Source organism: Momordica charantia (assembly GCF_013281855.1).
Source record: "Momordica charantia cultivar OHB3-1 chromosome 3 unlocalized genomic scaffold, Mcharantia_2.0 BLBB01000003.1, whole genome shotgun sequence".
NCBI lineage: Eukaryota > Viridiplantae > Streptophyta > Magnoliopsida > Cucurbitales > Cucurbitaceae > Momordica > Momordica charantia.
Genome location: NW_028275161.1, coordinates 11,895,117 through 11,913,454, shown reverse-complemented (window position 1 = coordinate 11,913,454; position 18,338 = coordinate 11,895,117). Strand labels below are relative to the sequence as shown.

At 40.7% G+C, this 18,338-nt stretch overlaps 1 non-coding gene across 1 annotated transcript; it reads left to right on the top strand.

Annotated features, from left to right (window-relative positions):
• The first annotated feature begins 3,539 nt into the window (after nucleotides 1-3,539).
• Nucleotides 3,540-3,646, top strand: LOC148212391 (small nucleolar RNA R71). The gene has a single exon (XR_015790054.1). It is a non-coding gene; the product is annotated as a small nucleolar RNA R71 (small nucleolar RNA).
• The last annotated feature ends 14,692 nt before the right edge of the window (nucleotides 3,647-18,338 follow it).

Genomic DNA, 18,338 nt, shown 5'->3' with positions numbered 1-18,338 from the left:
TATTCGACTTACCAAATAATTTGCTATATCGGCATACCACGGAACTGAATCAACTCGCAAGAGTTGCTCGTCAATAAACTGTTCACGTATAACAGTTCCATCATCACAGAGCGGGGATTCCAATCTAGACAGGTGATCAGCAACTTGGTTTTCAGTACCCTTCCTGTCCCTAACTTCAATATCAAACTCTTGAAGTAACAAAATCCACCGTATCAAACGTGGTTTAGCATCTTTTTTAGCAAATAAATATTTTAAAGCAGAATGGTCAGTAAAAACAATGACTTTTGTGCCTATCAAGTAAGACCTAAACTTATCAAAGCCGAACACAACTGCTAACAGTTCCTTTTCAGTAGTAGTGTAATTGAGTTGTGCACCGGTCAGAGTCTTACTAGCATAATACACAGGATGCAAGATCTTGTTTTTACGTTGTCCTAACATAGCTCCTATTGCATAATCACTAGCATCACACATGAGCTCAAAAGGTAAATCCCAATTAGGTTCGATAATTATAGGAGCTGAACTTAGAGCAACTTTCAACATTTCAAATGATTTTAAACAGTCATCATCAAAAACAAATGGTCTATCATGTTCTAACAATTGACACAAGGGTTTAGAAATTTTAGCAAAGTCTTTTATAAAGCGGCGGTAAAATCCCCCATGCCCTAAAAAACTTCTAATCCCTTTGACATTTGTAGGAGGAGGTAGCTTTGAAATGATGTCTATCTTAGCGTGATCTACCTCTATTCCTTGCTTGGAAATTTTGTGACCCAAAACAATACCCTCTTGTACCATGAAATGACACTTCTCCCAATTTAGGACTAGGTTTGTTTGTTCACATCTCTCCAATACTCTCTCCAAATTAACTAAACATGCGTCGAAAGAATTTCCAAAAACAGAAAAGTCATCCATAAAAACTTCTAGAATATTTTCTACCATGTCAGAGAAGATGGCCATCATACACCTCTGAAAAGTCGCGGGTGCATTGCATAGTCCAAAAGGCATTCGCCTAAAAGCGAACGTACCATACGGACACGTAAATGTTGTCTTCTCCTGGTCTTCTGGAGCAATAGTAATTTGATTATAACCCGAATATCCATCTAAAAAACAATAGAAATCCTTACCTGCCAGACGGTCGAGCATCTGGTCAATAAACGGGAGAGGAAAATGGTCTTTCTTTGTTACCTTGTTGAGTTTGCGATAGTCAATGCAAACTCTCCACCCGCTCACAGTTCGGGTTGAGATGAGCTCATTCTCCTCGTTGGCCACCACGGTTATACCCCCTTTCTTTGGTACACACTGTACTGGGCTTACCCAGCTGCTGTCGGATATTGGGTATATAACACCGGCGTCAAGCCATTTAAGAATTTCTTTCCTTACAACCTCTTTCATCTTCGGGTTCAACCGCCTTTGACTCTCAATAGAGTTCTTAGCATCTTCTTCCAATAGAATTTTGTGCATGCAAAAGGCCGGGCTTATCCCTCGGATATCTGCTATCGTCCATCCAATGGCCTTTTTGTGCTTCTCCAAAATCTGCAATAAAGAATATTCATTAGTAGGTGATAAATTGGAAGCTATAATAACTGGTAAAGTGTCGTTATCCCCTAGATACGCATATTTCAAATGCGACGGCAATGGCTTCTGCTCCAACGTGGGTGGTTCCACTATGGACGGAAGTAACGACTTGCATTCTTCTTTTTGTATTTTTTCAATAGGATTAATCACATCTTCTGGTCCTTCTGCTATCTTATCAAGCTCTTCCTCAATCTCTGTAACTAACGAGTCATAAAACTCATCAAACATAATAGGATTCAAGCTATTTATAGCAGAGCACTCTTCAAAGTCTCCTGGTAATTTCATGGCGTCTAGAACGTTAAATTTAACTTCTTCATTATTTACCCTCATTGTAATTTCTCCCTTCCTTACATTAAAAACTGTATCCCCAGTGGCTAGAAATGGTCTTCCCAAAATAATGGGAACGTCTAAGTCTGCCTCGCAATCTAGAATGATAAAGTCCGCAGGGAAAATGAATTTGTCCACCTGGACTAAAACATCTTCTATCTTTCCCTCAGGTCTTATGATAGATCTATCTGCTAGTTGGAGGGTAACCGTAGTAGGTCTAGCTTCTCCTATGCCTAAAGATTTGAAAACTGATAATGGCATAAGATTAATGCTAGCGCCTAGATCACATAATGCCCTACCTAAGTTTTTTCCTCCTATGGAACATGGAATGGTAAAACTGCCAGGATCATTACATTTCATGGGTAGCGGGCTGCCTACAGCTTCACTACTACATTTTGTCATGGCTACCAGTTCATGCTCTCCTATTTTTTTCTTCCTAGAAACTATATCTTTCAAAAACTTAGCATAATTTGGCATCTGTTCTAGAGCATCTACTAATGGTATATTTATATGCAGTTGTTTTAAAATATCTAAAAATTTTCTAAACTGGGAATCATTATTTTTCTTTACTAATCTTTGTGGAAACGGGGGAGTAGGGGTAAAAGAAGGCTGTACCTGTGGAGGAACACTCGGGGTGTCCTCATTACCTTTTCTAATATTTTCTTTTTCTAGTGTTGTTGGATTTTCTGGTATCTTTACAATTGGTTCAGTGGACGGAATCTGTACATCTGTTGTTGGCATTGTTGGTCCATCATATGCCAGTCCACTCCTGAGGGTGACAGCTTTGCACTGTTCTTTCCCTTCTCGTTTTGGTAATTCAGTATGGCCTGGAAAAGAACCTTGGGGTCTATTCTTCAATTCATTGGCGAGCTGTCCCAATTGGGTCTCGAAATTCCTCATTGATGCCGCTTGGGATTGTATCACTGCGTCGGTTCGGGCCATGTACTCCTTCATCATATTCTCAAGATTTGAGTTGTTATTTTGAACTGGTGGAGTCTGTGTTCTCTGATTGTACTGCTGTTGCGGTGGTGGGATGTATTGCTGTGTAGGTGGAACATAGGGCTGCTTGTTCTGTTGGCTCTGCCCTTGATTAAAACCGCTCGAACCTCCTTGACCTCCCCATGAGAAATTAGGGTGGTGCCTCCAACCTGGGTTGTAGGTGTTCGAATATGGGTTAAAGTTCCTATTGTTCCCATGTCCTACATAAAAAAACAGAAGCAGGGTTATGTGGACAATTATCATAAATATGGTTTTCACTGCAAAATGAACAAATGAGATCGTTGACTTGGCAAACAGGGGCAGGAGTGCAATAATCCGACTGCACAGGTTGTATCGGCGTGGCTAATGGATTTTTTATTCCCAATGCCATCTCTTTCAGCCTCTGGTTCATTGTAACCATCTCTTTTTGCATCGAGGTCGCAATGTCCAGAGCCAAAACTCCAGCTGGATCTTGCTTCTTTGGTGCTGCCCTAGATCTTTGCGAACACCATAGTTCGTTATGTGAAGCTAAGTCATTTAGGATGTCAACTATCTCGTTGAATGTCTTCTTTGTAAAGGCTCCGTTGGCAGCATTGTTTAGCATCATCTTAGTAGGATGATCTAAGCCTCTAAAGAAATGTTCTATCTGGATGCATGCCGGCAAGCCATGGTTCGGACATTTCCTGATTAGTTCTTTAAATCTCTCCCACGCCTCGTGAACAGGTTCACGATCATACTGTCTAAAGGAGATGATCTCCTCTCTGATATCAGCGTGGCGAGTAGGTGGGAAGAATTTTGTTAAGAACTTCTCCACTAACGACCCCCATGTGGTGATGGATCCCGGTGGAAATGCATTGAGCCATGCTCTAGCTTGGTCCTTCAAAGAAAATGGAAAAAGTGTTAGTCTCAGAGCATCGTCTGTTATACCAGGTAATCGAAATGCATTTGCAATTTGAATGAATGATTTCAGATGATCATGTGGATCCTCATGTTCCTGCCCTCCAAAATGTCCAATTGTCTGCAACATTTGGAACATCATTGGTTTAAGCTCAAAGTTTGTGTGGGCTGGAATAGGGTTGACTATCCCTGAATCAAAGTTCTGAAAAGCCGTGGCGGCATATTCTCGCATTGCCACGTCTCTGTTGTCCGCCATCTGGATATGGTTGAATTCATCATTTCTCGCATGATCCCTCATATTACCGTTAACAGCAGGTGGATCAACCGGATCACGAGGTGGAATATCTGCCATTGATGTGCTTGTACTCTCTACCTCACTTTCAGGACTGATTTCACCTTCTCTCTCTTTTTGCTTTTCTAGTTGTTTTCGAAGTCTTTGCTCCTTTCGAGTTTTTCGAAGGGTCCGCTCAATCTCAGGGTCAAGGGGTAGAAGAAAAGATCTTGTGCTCATGCACTTTAACTTACCCTTGTGAGATAAACGACCAAAAATATAGAACAAAAACGGTGGATGGAAATTACACCCAACAACAATTCACAAAAATAAAAACTAAAAGAATTTGAAAATAATTTTAAAACTAAAGTCCCCGGCAACGGCGCCAAAAACTTGACTGGGATGTTTTGCTGAACGCACGCACTAAGCGTGGTAACAATTATATAGATGCAAGCGCACACCTGTCAGAGTAATATAAAATGGATGGAGTATCCAAGTATCGATCCTCAAGGACTTCTAAACAATTTCCAAACTCTGAAGTTTTAAAGAATAGTGAATGTTGAAATGAGTGATTCTTGTAAATGGGAAGTGGTCACAAATAATGGTTTGGATTTGGGATTTGGACTTATAATAATAAAACCTAGCCCGAATTACTTCAAGTTAGCCAACAAAGAATCAAGGACATGCTAAGGATAATATGCATTTTACTTTAGAAACTAACGACTACGCTTCTCACTTTACTTATGTCTAAGCAAGTTCAAAGTCCTAAGACATTCCCTAATATGTCTATTATGAGATATATCTTAGTTTTAGGATGGAAATAGTCGCAACCTCGGGTTAAGGTCCTATGTCTAGGCTACTTAAGCGGAACCCTTATGTCTAAGGCGCTCCTCTCCTCGGTTTAACCACTCAACAATGCAAATAAGCAACCTTTTCAGTATTGACTTGTTAAGACTTACAGTAGCCTTCTCTAAATCCTAACTTTTTGGGAAAACATGTTGAGCAATGAATGGAAAGTAAAAACACTACTTCTTAGCAACCCTTTTTAGACATAAAAGGCTAACTATCCATAACCGGGCTAGAGACGGGAATTTAGAAAGACATATTGAAGAAAATACAGCAAGTAAAATGGTTGAATGTGGAATGCATGTGTGAAAAACAAAAGTTAACTAACGGAGAGTTTTTATCGGGATTGAGAGCTTCGCCCTTCTCTTTCAAGCAAGGGAGAGTGTCACGTGCTCTTTCCTCCAAAAACACAACTCTCTTAACTAAAAATAAAGTAAAGGCAAAGAGAAGATAAGCAAAGTGCTAGATTTTTATATATTTGAATAAGTAGAAAATAACTAAGTACAAATGGAAACAAAACAAAGCTCAATAAAAGAATGTAAAGTACTCGGGATTTAAAAACCAAAAGCAACTAATGAAAGCAACTCAAAAGTACTTAGAAAGCAACAAAGAAACACTAAAAATGATCAAGAGAAGGAAGCAAGGCTTGATGAATTTGGTGGAGAAGTTGCTGGAATTTATAGCTGTGCAGAATTGGTTAGGTAGGTCCTAAAACGATGGTGAATCACCCATTTCCAACTCCTTTGACTGACCAAATCGTGCTCAAACTGATAGTGGAACACTTCTTCTACACGTATGCATCGGTTGGAACCACCAAAACGCATTGGAAGACGCGTTTCATTAAGGGCAAAGTTGGAAGAAAACCTGTTTTTCTGCAGGCATCCCAGGCGCCTGGCGCCTCCCATGTAACTTTTTCGTCTTTTTGCTTCTTTTGATTAATTTGCACTCCCAAATGGTCCTAAAATGTCATAAATACAACATAAGCCATCCACAAACCATAGTATATGAATTTTGCATGAATTGGAACTCAAATGATCGAGAAAAATCCGAAACAAAGCTGAAACATTGTAAAAACAGCATCTAAAACCTTCTTTTTACGCATGTAAACAAGCGTAATCAACCATTTATACCCAAGGCCCCAATAGTCTTCCTTCCAAAGGACTCCTCGTATCGACCCTCGACCATTTATACCCGAGGCCTTGATACTCCATTAGTGACGTATCAGCCCCCGACCATTTATACCCGAGGCCCTGACACTCACTCATTCAGTCCATTAGTGGCGTGTCAGCCCCCGACCATTTATACCCGCGGCCCTGGCACCCACTCATTCATTCCCTCCAAGAATCCAACTCTCACAAGAGTCTTACTATATACTTTCTTATACCACTAACCCTGAATCTTTCAACTCACAAGTATAATTCAGCATCCTTCCACAACATAGACAACTTTCTAATAATGAGATAATAACCCAATCATGCTCAATATCCAACGTCATTATTTAAGAAGCATTACTAAGGATAATAGCTCACAAAACACGCCGAACAATTCATGCATATCCAGGCAACAAACATTACCACAGCAATACTCAACAGTTTAGCAAAGCAGAAAACTCACCATTTTCATCGACAAATATCCAACACTACTCCAAGTATATCGACTAACACAAGGAGAATTATTTAGCACAATGACGTAACAAAATTAGCATTAAACGCCACAAAATCAGCACGTTAGAGACCATTTAGCATACATTAACGCACGCACGTGCCCCTTGTCTACTTACCCACAACCGCGCCCTTCAGTTTTGAGTCGACCTCACACCTATGCGGCGACCGTTAGGACGTCGGGGAAGTCACGCCGCCGTCGCTGCTGTCCGATCCGAAGAAGCGCCGCACCTCCACCGCCGCTGCTGCTCGAACCGAAGAAGCACCGCCGCTCGTGGGTTGCTACTCCACTGTCGTGTCGTCATCGGCCACCGCTGCACCTCGCCGGGAAACGCTCTTGTGGCTGCTGAACTTTACAACAAGAAGGAGGGGGTGGTGGGCGGCTAGGGTAAGAATGAAGGAGAAGAGGGAGCTTAGGGTTTTCCTTTTCTTTTTTTTTTTTTTGTTTTGTTTTAAAACAAAATTACCTCAATGGACGCCCAACAAGTCCAAGCCCAAGAGAAAAGAGGTCCATCCCCCTTAAAACAAGACCCACCACACGAAGTCCGGTAATTATTAATTTAGTTGAAGTTTAGAGCCCGATAAATATAGATAAATTTAATTAACAATCAATTTAAAATTAAATGAAAAATCTCCTGATTCGAGACTAACTAACCTGAGGGACTCGGGGCGTTACAGCAGCCAAGACCTTGCCAATAATTATTGCAGCCAATTTACCTAAGAACAAAGAGGAGGAATTGCTGGCAGTACTAAAGGAGCACCGAAAAGCTATAGGCTAGACCATAGTGGATATCAAAGGAATTAGCCCCAGCTACTGCATGCATAAGATTGTCCTGGATAAAAATTGCAAGAATTCAGTTGAGCATCAGAGAAGGTTAAACCCAACGATGAAGGAAGTGGTAAAGAAAGAGATACTCAAGTGGTTAGATGCTGGAATTATATACCCTATCTCAGATAGTGAATGGGTTAGCCCAGTACAATGTGTACAAAGGAAATTGGGAATGACAATGGTAAAGAAAGCAAAGAATGAGCTCATTCCTACAAAGACAGTGACTGGTTGGAGGATTTTCATAGACTACAGAAAGCTCGATAAGGTCACGAAGAAAGACCATTTCCCCCTGCCGTTTATTGACCAAATGTTGGACAGATTGGCTGGTCAAGACTACTACTGTTTCCTTGACGGTTATAGTGGGTATAATCAGATAACCATTGCACCATAAGAGCAACACAAAACAACATTCACTTGCCCTTACGGAACGTTCGTGTTCAGGAGGATGCTATTCGGACTTTGCAATACCCCAGCCACCTTTCAAAGATGCATAATGGCTATATTCTCTAACCTAGTTGAATCTGTAGTGGAAGTCTTTATGGATGACTTCTCAGTATTCGGGGAAAAATTCACCACTGGTTTAGGAAATCTGCAGAGAGTACTGAAACGTTGTGAGGAGACCAACTTCGTATTAAATTGGGAAAATGTCATTTCATGGTACAACAAGGGATTGTGCTAGGGCATCGAGTATCAAAAAGAAGATTAGAAGTTGATGAAGAAAAAGTGGAAGTATTGAACAATTACAACAACCCACAACAACAAAGGGATTAAGAAGCTTCCTATGCCATGCCGGATTCTATAGACAATTCATAAACGACTTTTCTAGAATTGCTAAACCCCTTTGTGCATTATTAGAGATTGATAGCGTGTTTAACTTTTCTCCTAAATGTGTGCAGGCTTTCTCGATGTTGAAACATGCTTTAACTCATGCACCCATGATTCAAGCTCTTGACTTGAAGTTGCCGTTCGAACTGATGTGCGACGCAAGTGACTTCGGGGTTGGTGCTGTGTTAGTTTAGAGGAAGAATAAGACGCTTCATTCGATCTATTATGCTAGCAAGACACTGGTGGAAGCACAAATTAACTACACAACCACGGAAAAAGAATTATTCGCAGTAGTCTTTGCATTTGAAAATTAAGATCTTGTTTAATGGGGGCCAAGGTCATAGTACACACGGACCACGCTGCACTAAAGTACATGCTTTGAAAGATGGATGCCAAACGAAGACTGATCGGATGGATACTTCTTTTGCAAGAGTTTGATCTGGAAATTAGAGACGAGAAGGGATCTGAAAACTTGGTAGCAGACTATTTATCTCGGATTGTGGGAGCTGACCAGAAGTTGGATGCTGTGGAAATCAGATATAGTTTTCCGATGAACAGCTCATGAAAGTCACTCACAAGGAAGCAGAGGAGGAAGAACCATGGTTCGCAGACATAGCGAATTTTCTAGCTTGTGGAATCAAACTGGAGGGATGGACGAGACAGCAAATGAACAGGTTTTTCCATAAATGAAACTTTTACTTTTGGGATGATCCTTACTTATATAAGGTGGGACATGACAACATAATTAGAAGATGTGTCACTGAAGCCAAAGCATCCCAAGCACTCAGCCGCTTATGGAGGACACTTTGGTGGGCAGCGGACAGCAGCTAAGGTACTACAAAGTGGATATTTTTGGCCATCAAGATGCCCAAAACTTAGTCAAAAGTTGTAATGAGTGCCAACGCGTACGAAATATTTCCAAGAAGTCTGAAATGCCGCTGACCTATACTTTGGAAATAGAACTATTTGATGTGTGGGGCATTGATTTCATGGGGTCGTTTCTACCATTTAATGGGCAGTGGTTTATTTTGGTAGTTGTAGACTACGTATCCAAGTGGGTGGAATCCATCTCATGCCCAACAAGTGACGCAAAAGTGGTTACTAAGTTCCTTTCGAAGAACATCTTCACTTGTTTTGGTACTCCAAGAGCCCTTATCAGTGATGAAGGTACACATTTCGTGAATAAAGTTGTAGCCACTCTTTTAGCAAAGTATAATGTGAAGCACAAGATTACCACGACCTACCACCTACAAGCAAATGGTTAGGCTGAAATATCTAATAGGGAGTTAAAGAATATTCTAGAAAAGGTAGTGGGGGTCAGTCAGAAAGATTAGTCATCTAAGCTAGATGAAGCACTTTGGGCCTACAGGACAGCTTTTAAAACACCCTTTGGAACATCCCCCTACAAGATGGTCTACAAAAAAAGCTTGCCATCTGCCCCTAGACTTAGAGCATAAAGGATACTAGGCATTGAAGAAATTGAACTTTGATTACACAGCAGCAGCTGACTGGGGTTATGCTGAACGCACGCACTAAGCGTGGTAACAATTCTATAGATGCAAGTGCACACCTGTCAGAGTAATATAAAATGGATGGAGTATCCAAGTATCGATCCTCAAGGACTTCTAAATAATTTCCAAAGTCTAAAGTTTTAATGAATAGTGAACGTTGAAATGAGTGATTCTTGTAAAATGGGAAGTGGTCCAAAATAATGGTATTGGATTTGGGATTTGGTCTTATAATGGTAAAACCTAGCCCGAATTACTTCAAGTTAGCCAACAAAGAATCAAGGATACGCTAAGGACGATATGCATTTTACATTAGGAACCAACGACTACGCTTTTCACTTGACTTATGTCTAAGCAAGTTCAAAGTCCTAAGACATTCCCTAATATGTCTATTATGAGAGATATCTTAGTTTTAGGATGGAAATAGTCGCAACCTCGAGTTAAGGTCCTATGTCTAGGCTACTTAACTGGAACCCTTATGTCTAAGGCGCTCCTCTCCTCGGTTTAACCACTCAACAATGCAAATAAGCAACCTTTTCAGTATTGACTTGTTAAGACTTACAGTGGCCTTCTCTAAATCCTAACTTTTTGGGAAAACATGTTGAGCAATGAGGGGAAAGCAAAAACATTAGTTCTTAGCAACCCTTTTTAGAAATAAAAGGCTAACTATCCATAACCGGGCTAGAGACGGGAATTTAGAAAGACATATTGAGGAAAATACAGCAAGTAAAATGGTTGAAATTGGAATGCATGTGTGAAAAACAAAAGTTAACTAACGGAGAGTTTTTCTCGGGATTGAGAGCTTCGCCCTTCTCTTTCAAGCAAGGGGGAGTGTCACGTGCTCTTTCCTCCAAAAACACAACTCTCTTAACTAAAAATAAAGTAAAGGCAAAGGGAAGATAAGCAAAGTGCTGGATTTTTATATATTTGAATAAGTAGAAAATAACTAAGTACAAATGGAAACAAAACAAAGCTCAATAAAGGAATGTAAAGTGCTCGGGATTTAAAAACCAAAAGCAACTAATGAAAGCAACTCAAAAGTACTTAGAAAGCAACAAAGAAACACAAAAAATGATCAAGAGAAGGAAGCAAGACTTGATGATTTTGGTGGAGAAGCTGCTGGAATTTATAGCTGTGCAAAATTGGTTAGGTAGGTCCTAAAATGTTGGTGGATCACCCATTTCCAACTCTTTTGACTGACTAAATCGTGCTCAAACTGATAGTGGAACACTTCTTCTACACGTATGCATCAATTGGAACCACCAACACGCATTGGAAGACGCGTTTCATTAAGGGCAAAGTTGGAAGAAAACCAGTTTTTTCTGCAGCCTCTCAGGCGCCTGGCGCCTCCAATGATGTTTTTCCGTCTTTTTGCTTCTTTTGATTAATTTGCACTCCCAAATGGTCCTAAAATGTCATAAATACAATATAAGCCAACCACAAACAATCATATATGAATTTTGCATGAATTGGAACTCAAACGACCGAGAAAAAGTCTGAAACAAAGTTAAAACATAGTAAAAACAGCATCTAAAACCTTCTTTTTACGCATGTAAACAAGCGTAATCACACCCCCAAACTTAACTTTTTGCTTGTCCTCAAGCAAAACTTAGCAACTTTAATCAGCTTTCTAACACATGGACAAGGCAAAGCAAAAGCAATCGAGATGTTCAATCATCAATTGTCTCAGGGAAAAGATATCAAAGCCTACCATTCTATTGCCTTTATAAGCTTAGTTACTATAAACCAAGTTTGAAATGATAAAAACTTTCACTTTCAAAATCATTTTTTCCTTTCAAAAACAGAAAACGTTTTCAAATACCCCTAAGGAATCTGCACACTCCCTTTTTACCTTGAAACTTTTACATCTGAAAGACCGGCTACTAGCCCCTGAGGTTTCCACACACTAACATCGGTTTCAACCACAGCTACTCGTAGAAAGTCTTTGAAACTAACAGCTAGGTCATAAGATGACAACAATGAGAAACACGAAGCCACTTATCACCATCCTTACTGCTATTTTCAAAGTCAACACCCAACCTAAAACTAAATGGGTGTCTACAGTAGGACTCGGAAATCATAAATACATTTTCTTTAACTCTCATTGTTTTTACCACTCTTCTCTTTCTAACACATGTATTTTCCCCACTCTTATTTTCTCTCAACAAGACTCTTTTTACTCTTTTGTAACTTTTGTCTCTCTTTTTTTCTTTTTTTTTCTTTTTTTCTTTCTATTTTTTAAGCTAAGTGCTTTTCAACACTTTCTTTCTTTCCAACTGACTCTTTTTCAAAAGAAAATAGCATGATTTTTCAAATATAAATAACACTTTATCTTAATGAAACAATGACTGACACAACGACTGTCCCCCCCATACTTAAGAGAGACAGTGTCCTCACTGGGAAAAGACTTTTGCATCTGATGAAAAAGGCTTAACAGTAAAAAGGACAAGGACTTCCTATATAGGGGCAAAGAAAAAGTTTAAAGTCTGTAAAGATCAAAAAGACATAAAAGAAAATGAGTTTATCACATAAACGAAGGAAATAGCTCAAAGCTTAGTCAGGCATAGAACAGAAAACTCAACAATCTCTTAGAATCATCATTGACATGAAATCACATGCACAGCACAGATGCTTCAAAGTAGGCATGTGAAAAGCTAAACTAAGGTTAAGTGAAGGCATACTTTAAGTGATCAGAAGATAAACGATACTAATTTATACATCCTGCAACTAAGCTCAAAACATAATCAATACAGAAAAACATGCGTACTAAGGCTAGAATATGCAAACAACGTCATTAACCAAAAGAATGAAACACAAAAAATAGCAAAGAAGGAACCTCCCCTTCATGAAGTTGGAGGTTGTGGACTAGGATCAGTGTCGGTACTGGAAGATGGATGACCAAGGATAGCAGCTAGCGCTGGAGGCCATGAAGGTAAAACTGCAACATCCAATGAAGCCCTCAAGTTGTAGATATGTTGCACGACTTCTCGAACCTGATCTCGCAGCTGTTAGTTCTCCTCTTGGAGACGACGGATCTCCGATGTAGGAGATGTCCCAGTACCTTCCCTTCTTTGTAGCGCATGGGCGATAATTCTCCGAATATTCTTCTCTTCCACAACTGGGGTATCTCTCTTAATTTGATCCTCCGGGAGCTGCACACCTTGTCGCAAGCACAAAGAAGTGACCAAGCGTGGGTGATAAAGCTTACCACGTGTCCGGTGGGCACACTCATGGATACTGGTATTGATCAATTCTCCATAATTCACATCTATGCCCTTTAGCATGGCATAAACCAGCAGTGCCCTATCCTGAGTGACATGCTCATCATGCTCCGTTGGCAGAATTTTATTTTTGACTATATATAACCATCCTGCAGCAGCTAGTGAAACATCCTCGGGTTGTAGTCGTACCTTGCCATGAGTAGTCAAATCCCAAGTGGCAGAGGGCTTACCAACACATTCTAGAGCCTCATCAAGCTGTTCTAGAGTCGGAGTGACTAACATCTTATTGCCCACAGCATCTCTGATATTCTTAATGTTGAAGGTGTAGTTGATCTGAGTGGCATCAAACCGTATTTCCTTCCGACGCACTATGGCTATATGTGACTGAGGATGGATAGCAGCGTAGAACTCTCTGACTAACTCCAAAGCCGCACATTGTATGGGTTGAATGAGTGGTCTCCATTCTTTATCTCTAGCGGTCTCCCTCCAATCATCAGGCACATCTCCTAGATTGAGGTCGAATCCCAATTCGATCATAATCTTACGGGATTTCATTAATGAAGTGCGAGTGGCTAAATTCGCCGCGTTCCATTTCGTCTCGACCTCCTCGCCCTCAGACAAGTCTAGTTCGATTGTATCAACTGGCCCAGGTGCCACTACCTTCTTCTTAGCTTCAACTGCTTTAGCTTTCGTAGCTCTCGTTTTAGGTTCATGCATGGGCACTGTCGGCTTCTTAGTCTGAACTGCACGACGTTTTGAACTCTTTTTCTCCCGCCTCTTGTATTGGAACATTTCCCTTATCGTCTGCGTGTCCTCATGATCTTCTTCTCTGATAGGTTCTTGAGTACTATTATCCCCAACCTTGGATCTACCTGTATCACACTCAAGTGGGTGAACTGCATTAGAAGGAATAGTGTGAGCATCCCTTACCCCTGGTAAAGTGGCCATCGGTGTGACATACTCATCCGTTGCCAACGGAGTAGCTCCAGTTGCCCCAGTAGGCAACTCTTGGTGACTACAAAATGCTCCGTCTGTAGGTGTATCCAATGGGGAAGGTTCCTGAGTATCTGTTCTCACCACTTCGTTCTCGGTATCCTCCGTTTCCGGCTTGTTGAACAATTGCCTCGGGAAACCAGTAGAAAATCATCATTACCATCTCCCAGTGTAATAATCAATGGAGATGAATAAAACTGCTCCTCATCCCTATTCTCTATAGATGGATCCTTAGGCGTCAGACGCTTACTACTCCCATCTTCCTCAATTTCTGGGTCCGTCAGCACCTCCTTACCCTTCCTCTTTTGCCCTATTGAGACCCCAGGCTCTAGCCTCTGGCTGGCTATGGCTCTTCTCTTGCTCTCCTCCATGCTCAACTCCTGCATCCATTGGCATATTGGTTGGGATTGGCATCCTAGGAGGCTCTAAAGGTTTTAGGTGTCCCATGTTGAAGGTACTCCATATGTTAGGGTTCAATTGTGGTGCTTGAGGTCCTCTTTCTAGGAATGGAAGTTGAGATGGTGGGGGAACCCTAGGTGAAATCATCCCATAATTATGTGGAGGTACCCAATGACCCATTCCATAATAAGGTGGAAGGCTAGGAAATAGAGTAGATGGGTTGGGCATTCCATAAGGATGAACACTAGCTGGAATTTGCATTTGAGACAAGGGAAAATGATAGGAAGGAACCGGGTTAAACATAAACGGTTGGTACATACCCGAATTGATCATTGCAGGAAGTTGTTGAGGATTTTCAGCCCTAAACTCACTGTTTTGAGGTATATTAAGGGTGGGTAGTTGCTGAAAATTTACATAACCATGTGGAGCCATCATAGGAGGTTGTGTAGGAGCTTGGGAAGGAGAAGTAGGGAGTGAAGTGTGTTGAGAAGAAGAAGCCATAGAAAGAAATAAAGGCTGGAATTTTCTGCTTCTTCTTGGTTGTGGCCGAAATCGAGAATAATGGTGGAGAAGGGAGTGGGTTTTTCGAAAAAACAAAGGGGAGGAAGAGAGTTGTGTGGGTTTTAGTGGAGGTGCAAGGCTTAGGCAATGGGTCTATTTAAAGCTTTCCCCAAAGTAAATCCTAAATGGAAAGGGATTGAGATTTAAGTTCAACTAGGTTTCCTAAACTTAAAAGGAAAAAAATAAGTTTGAATTCCAAATAGGATTAGGGAAACAAAATTTGAAGTATTTTTTAGTTTAAGGAGAGATTTGAAACTTAAATCACAAAGGATTAATGTTTGACCCAAAATAAAACCCATAAAATTCGAAATTGAAACCGAAATCACGAAGGAAGAAGAGAAGAAAGGAGGAAAAAAAAACAAAATCGAAACGCTGGGAAAACAGGGCAGGCGCCAGGCGCCTGCGTAATTTTTTCAACGTTTTTTTTTGTTTTGTTTTTTTTTTTTAACGTTTTCAAGAACATTCTTAATAAGCAAAACTTTTTATGATTAAACAAAAAAAATGTAAGATACAAAGACTTCCTTCCTTTACTTTTGTTCTTTCAAAACGGATAAGAAGGAAAAACATTTTTCGAAAAAATTTATTGACCTAAAAGTTGAATAGAGGTTTTTCCTCTATCCACTGGTTCTCCAAAATATGGCGCAAGTCTCTGCCCATTTACTTTAAAAATAGTTCCCTTAGAGTCAACTAGATCCATTGCCCCATATGGGTAGACTTTAAAGGGACCAGACCATCTAGACTTAAGTTTTCCAGGAAAAAGTTTCAACCTAGAATTGAATAACAGAACCAGATCACCTTGTTGAAGATTGTTCGGTCGAAGACGCTTATCATGCCACTGTTTACTTTTTTCCTTAAACAACTTAGCATTCTCATAAGAAAATTGCATGTGTTCTTCTAATTCCAACAATTGTAATGTCCTCGCTTCACCTGTCCGTTGGCATTTGTCACAAACCTGGGCAAACTTATGTGCATCTTTGAACAGAGTGGGCCAAAAGAACCCACTTTGCAAAACTTTGGCTGCGGTTTTGTGTCCTGCAAAATGTCCTCCATATGGAGACATATGACAAGCGTCTAATATCGCCTCGTGCTCTTCTTCTGCTACACACCTGCGTAAGATATTGTCAGGTCCTATGTAACGCTCTGCGTTCTCTGCCTCGTTTATTTTAAGAGATAAATAGTGTCTTTGGATTTTTCCCTAAGTTGATAACTTTAATTCTTCGATTTTCTAACTTTGAAATTCTAATTTTTGGCTAAATTATAATTAAGTTTAATTTCTTTGGATTAAGATAATTTAAGTTCTCGACCTGTGTAGGAGATTTTTAGTTAAATTCTAAATTCACGAGTTTTAGGATTTTTCTTCCTAAATTCTACTTTTCTTTGAATTATTATTCTTGGGTTTTAGAGTTTAAGTTAACTATTTTATTTCGGGTTGTTGTGAGGTTTATTTTATTTCTAAAGCATAATTATTGGGCTTTTGTTTTGGACCACTGTAGTTTTAGTTGGGCCTCATTGAGATTTGGGAATTGGGCTATTGGTTTTAAAACAAAATAAAGAAAAAAAAACCCTAAATCTATTTTGTTTCTTTTTCTTTTTCTTTTTCTTTTTATTTTTCCTTTCTTCTTCTTCTTCCTCTCGTTTTGGAGCCGCCCCCCCCCTTCCCTTGCTTCTTCTTCTCCAACAAGTCTTCTCCAGCGACCGAGCCACACGAACGACGGCCCACCACAGCAGAGTTTCCGGCGGTGTTTCTCAAGGCGAGCAGCAGCGGCGAGTCATTCCAGTAGCGACCGGACGGTGGTACGACCCCAGAACCAGCATCCTGAAAATCTAGCTTGCAGCGGCTATTTTTCTGCAACGGCGACCTGTTATCCGACGTCACTTGCACCAGACCCGATGAACCGGCGCGACGGCGAAGTCCACGAGCACCCACGACGGCATGATTCTGCTACAGGCTCACCGTGGCATTCCGGCAACGACACCCGACGTCCCGACGACCCATCCAGAGGCGGCGCGACCTCTCCGACGTCGTAGGCAGCAGCAGTTGCGGCGGGTGGCAACTACGATTGCTCAGATCCGACACCTTCGGGCGGACTACGAGCGAGTCCAGTGGCGGCGACGTGTGACTGCTCCAATTCTCGCCAGATCTGGCTGCCTTGACGGCGGCTTTCCCCTCGACGTCGTGTCCTTCGGCGCCCCGTACCTGCAGCACCTCTCCCCGACTCGGACAGAAGCGAACAGCTCGTGCTTGGCCCAGATCTGCGGCATTTTCTTCCTCCCGATGATTTTCGATGTTGACCCACATCCGTTCGAAGCTCGATTTAGGCTACCCACACCTTGGAATGCTAGATCTAAGTGACCCACACCTTTACGAAGTCGGTTTTGGTGAACTTAGGTGTGAGGTCGACGCAAAACTTAAGGGCGCGGTTGTGGGTAAGTAGTTTCTTACTGGAGGCGTTGGTTGCTGTGTGCTGATATGATATGTTTGTTTGCTCGTGTGCCCATGTGTGATATTTGCATGTTTCTTGTCGTTGTTAACATTTAGTAAACGTTATTGTTGATAAAACTGTTGATATATCTTGGGAAAATTATGTGGTTGTGTGAATAAATTTGTAGCCAAGTAATCTTGGATGACTATGATTTAATAGTTGTTATGTTCTAATTGGTTTTCATGATGAAATATGTATACCGGTACTATAATCTGTTGTTTCGAAAGCGTATTGAATATTTATGAGAAATAGGTTGTGTTTGATGTATGCTGGGTATTTATCAATTATATTTTGGTTAAGTGGTTGATTGTGCTTTTCTGTGAACGATGTCTGCTGAAGCTGTTGGATCATGTTGGACTATTTTAGATTGATTGGCTTTTACATATGATCATTTTTGGTGTATCGCATATTGGGCTGTTATGAGATTGTTAATGCATGAGGCATGGCATAGTAGCAAGTAGGACTCTTATGAGAATTTTAGGACATAACAAAGTAGTAGCACGGGGGCGGGTGCGTGCGTTGCTGTTTGTTATTTGGTTGCCGATGTGCTGTTTATTATGCTTAATATTGGTTCTGATACGTGGTTGTGCAGTGTAACTCTTGTTTATTTTGTTTTGTATGCCTGGTTAGTGTTGAATGTCCGTCGGTGATAATAGTGGGAATTTTGTATTGTTGAACTGCTGAGATCTATTGAAGAATGATGTATGATTGTAGGGAATGTTCGTTAAAGTGGATTTATTTTGGGAATGTTTGTTGTCTGAATTTGTATGAAGTGTTTGGCGTGTCTCATGAGTTTTTATTATATCTAGCAGTGCTTATTGAATATGGATGTTGGATATTAAGTGTTTGGATGAATTGTGTTGGGCTCCAATCATTTGCAATTTGATGACTATGCTCTGTTATGACTAAACTCACACTGTGGCGCTGTTGTTAAGATTTGGTATGTTGTGAAAGAATGTTTGGTTTA